Source organism: Sinocyclocheilus rhinocerous, unplaced genomic scaffold (genome assembly GCF_001515625.1).
Source record: "Sinocyclocheilus rhinocerous isolate Xijiao unplaced genomic scaffold, SAMN03320098_v1.1 scaffold1147, whole genome shotgun sequence".
NCBI lineage: Eukaryota > Metazoa > Chordata > Actinopteri > Cypriniformes > Cyprinidae > Sinocyclocheilus > Sinocyclocheilus rhinocerous.
In genome coordinates this window covers 242,641-247,132 of record NW_015660497.1, presented here as the reverse complement: position 1 = coordinate 247,132, position 4,492 = coordinate 242,641, and the positions used below count along the sequence as shown (strand labels likewise).

General features: G+C 36.4%; 1 long non-coding RNA gene across 1 annotated transcript in view; it reads left to right on the top strand.

The window, feature by feature from the left end:
• The first annotated feature begins 197 nt into the window (after positions 1 to 197).
• Positions 198 to 4,492, top strand: part of LOC107725044 (uncharacterized) — a 7,622-nt gene continuing 3,327 nt past the window's right edge. The window contains exons 1-2 of the long non-coding RNA XR_001638080.1: positions 198 to 299; positions 544 to 546. This is a non-coding gene — a long non-coding RNA (uncharacterized LOC107725044). The remainder of the gene's footprint in view (positions 300 to 543; positions 547 to 4,492) is intronic.

Below are 4,492 nucleotides of genomic sequence, written 5' to 3'. Positions count from 1 at the left end.
GGTAAAATTCAGTTAATGACGTAATCAAACAGACGATGAACACTATTAACAGCAATGATTATATGTTGCAATCAAACTTGTAGCAAAATTTGGTAGTTTATGTTGTTTCAGGGTTGGCCTATTCTGAGGTCCTCTGAGGGGTTTGCATCATCTCTTCTCAGGTGTTTGGTCATCTCAGGTCTTTGTAAGGGCTGGATCCAGCCTGGAGCTTGTGTAATTCCTAGTTACCATGGGATGTCAATCCCATGGCAGAAAAAGATAAACAAATAGAGACATAATTAGCGTAGCTGCTGTTCAGCGTGGTAGAAGGCTAGTTAGGTACGCAGGAGCTAAACCATTAAGAGCCTTGTAGGTAAGTAATAATATTTTGTAACTGATAGAGAATAGATAGCCAGTGCAGAGACTGTAAAATTGGGGTAATATGATCATATTTTCTAAGCTTGAAAGTTCCAGTTCAAATAGCTCAGTTCAGTTGTAAACAAATGGATAAGTGCATAGAAAACATCAAAATGTCTTCTTTTGTACTCCCTAGAAGACCAAAAGAAAGTCACACTAACTGGAAAAGATGAGAGGGTGAGTAAATGGTGAACATAATCCCAAGATTAATTCTACACATTAAATCTGAGTTTACTTTTAATATCTAGATCAGTCATGAAACTCTAGATGGCACAGGCTGATAGATTATGTAATCCGCAAACAAATGGCATCATCACAACATGACACAAGCTGTTTGCCCATGAGCTTACTGCTAAACATTTAAATAGTTTGGTTCTGTGTTTGCTGTAAGTCAGTCTTGCAGCGCAATATCAAAAACCCTCAACCTCCCCTAGCTCCACCCATATAGATCTGCTACAGATTTCATGTATGCTATAAGTGCAGCAACAGCATGTCTTACAGCAGTAAACTATCCTAAAAGCTGTGATGACTGAACGATTTATTTATTTATTTAATTAATTGATAACAGATAACCAAACTCAACTTACCTGTTGACATATTTGGATTTCAGAAACTAGAGTCCAGTTATTTTCTCCATCTGTTACCTAAGCAGACTTTGAGACAACGCCTTTTTTGGAAGAATATTTCTCCCCACATTTCTACACATTTAGGCTTAGCTACAAGACATACCCATAGGACCTCTGCTCTTCCACTTCTTTACAAACCACCGAAAAGCACCAAATATCTGATCACTGTTTGTGACAACTGCAGGTGGCAAATTTATAAACAATTTTACATTGTGCCATTTTCATACATCTTGCTTCTAGAGCATGTTTGATTTAGTTTACCCCAAAGTGTTAATTAATACATTAACTAACATGCAGGAACTAACATGTAATTAAGGTAGTGTTATTCATGCAGTAGTCCATATGACTCATGTCGTAGCTAAGTTAGTTCTTCATTAGTTCTTGATTAATACATATCTTAAATCATCATTAGTTCATAGTCAAGTAATTATTAATTCAGGTATTAGTACATGATAATTCATGTACTGTTATTGTAAAGTGTTACCGACATAATGAGCTGCCATGCTATTGTATACGCTGCCTACATAAGTATCTTAAGAAAACAACCTAACTGAAAGAAAACCTCATGATCGACTCAACAAAGACAGCAACTCATATAAATAGCATTCCTCTCATGTTGCTAAGCCAACAACATAAACTCTAATAAGCATACAAACACACTGCACACACAAATATTGGGTAAATAGTCCATTCTCCATACTCAACTAATCACAATATCTCATATAGTTGCATGCATCTCACTATGCAGGTCAACATCACTCCATCAGATATCTTCTTTGGTTTCTCTCAGCCTTGGGGCAAAGATATCCCATTTCTTTTGTCTCATATTGATTTTATGATCTTCTTAGTCAGGAACCTTTTGAGGGTATGAAAGGTCAAAGATCAGTCTTAATAATACATTACCACTCTACATTTCATGCACTGAAAGCAGTCATTTACCATGTCAGTGAACCATGTCAGCCTTCTCCAAATTCAATTGTGCTCTGAATTTTTCATTTTGAAGGTGAAGTGTGTAATTTTTCAATGTTTAAATTTGAATGACATACTAGCATACTACTTTTACTATGTCTGCCTGCTTGGTGATGCCAGCAATGTAGAAATTACACGCTACAAATGCAATCGTCACTTTCAAAATTCAACTAAATTGTTTGTCTAAAGGGTAACATTTTATAATAAAGCTCCATTTATTAACATTGGTTAGCTACATTAGTTTAACTAGGGTTAATTGTAAGATTTACAGAACCTCAGACACTTTCATCTTCTGAGACGGACAATACACACACAGTGCATTAACATACAGACATCTGTCTCCACATCCCACTGAGAGAAAATGCGGGAAAACGCCTCTCTCACATATGCATCAGTTATTTTTCATTCCCTTCCTTCCCCTTACCCATCCTCCCTCCACTTGGTTCACTCAGAATGGTCAATAGTATAATGTTCTACATTATTGCAAGTAATATTTACAGTCATGTTTGGTATCATTTGAATAGTCTCAGGGCGAGTGGTACAATGGTCTCAATTTTACAAAAGTAGACTAAAAGATAATGCAGATCTTAAGAGTTAAGAGATATTTTGATTACTGTAGAGGGTGTTTCATTCCATGCAAATTACCATCTGTCCCAAAAGGTGTCAATTTGGCTTCATCAATACTAATTCAAATTGTTAGTTCCTGTCTCCATTTCGGGGGATGTTTTGTCTTGGGCTGAGCACTTAAGGAAATCTTGCAAGAAGATCGGGGCGATTCTGTAGCCAGAAAGCCCATAGTGTGGTGTGTGTCTTTACACTCCATACTACAGTATGTATTTCAGGTCAGGTATGCATCTTCTACTCTTTGATTTATCTTTGAGAGTTTGATGTTTGTATTGATATGATTTGATATCTTTGAATTGGCTATGTAATTGGCATAATACATATTTATCTGACTATTAATAAATTGTTACATTTGATTTTATTCTGTTTTACTCTGTAATTATTGACTCTAGTAGGGTACGTTGTATCCTTGTTACCGCATTTCCTGCGTCAGGTTAGTAACGGACTAAAATTCAGTTGAGATGGAGCATAGGGCACACCAACTGTATCTTTAGAGATCTGGCTAACACTTGGTATTAGTTCAAGTGTACTTAGATTGTAAGGGCTTATAGGGAATTTCCGTTTAGGTCAACTGGATGTTGTTCGACCCGCCTAAATAGGGTGAGCCTAACCTCTGTTTATAGTAATATTATTCTAGCTAAGTGTACATGTGGAGACCATGGCATGACCATACCAAAGCTACTATCAGAGAAAGTAATGTTGGTCGGCTTATATCTATAGTAGTGGTCATGACCTCTGACTAGAAATAATGCTGCTTTATTCAAGTGTGTACAAATCTATGGGGGCTAATTAAAAGTACTTTTAGAATGAGCAAGCATAGGAGTGGCCATCTAAAGTATTAGCCAATTACCTAACCAAGACTGACGTGAATGTGACCGTAAGATGCGCTAACGGCCGAAGCGATATATTTGAGCGACATGAGCACCCGAATGAACGAGTACAATGATATTAAAGAATAAATATAATAATCTGATGTCTAGATAAATTATCCTATAAATGATCAATAATAATTGACATTCTAACTCAAATGCGAGGTCATAATAAAATGGAGTCAGATTAGATAATAAAATGGAGTCAGATTTGAATTTAACCTAAATTTAATAACTTTGCACACTGAAATGACCGAACATGCAGGAAACATTCATCCACCATTGGATACCTCCGTTGGGCCAATCGTGTGGACCTTACATAATAAATGCCGTAGAAGCATTATTGTTAGTTAATGTTAACTACAACATTAGTTTTTATTGGTTTCCATTAGTTAAAGGGTTAATTCACCCAAAAATGAAAATTAGTCCATAAATTATTCACCCTTAAAGGAACACTCCACTATTTTTGAAAATAGGCTAATTTTTCAACTCCCCTAGAGTTAAACAGTTGAGTTTTACTGTTTTCGAATCCATTCAGCTGATCTCCGGGTCTGGCGGTAGCACTTTTAGCTGTAGCTTAGCATAGATAATTGAATCTGATTAGACCGTTAGCATCTCGCTCAAAAATGACCAAAGAGTTTCGATATTTTTCCTATTTAAAACTTGACTCTTCTGTAGTTACGACGGACAATGAAAAATTGCGATTTTCTAGGCCGATATGGCTAGGAACTATACTCTCATTCCGGCGTAATAATCAAGGAACTTTGCTAGCCATATCGGCAGTGAGCAAGCTAGCTTAAATTGATTATTACGTTTTAAATATGGTTATTTTTCTTACGAAAACACATCGATTCGCTACAGGAGGACTTTGTTCACCCCCCGGAGCTGTGTGAGACACTTTTTATTAAGGATGGGCGCTTTTTATTTAACTTCTTTTGGACTGATGCACTGCAACACCCGCTGAGTGCCATTAAACAGCTTGAAAGATCAAAGACAATTTTTAATATA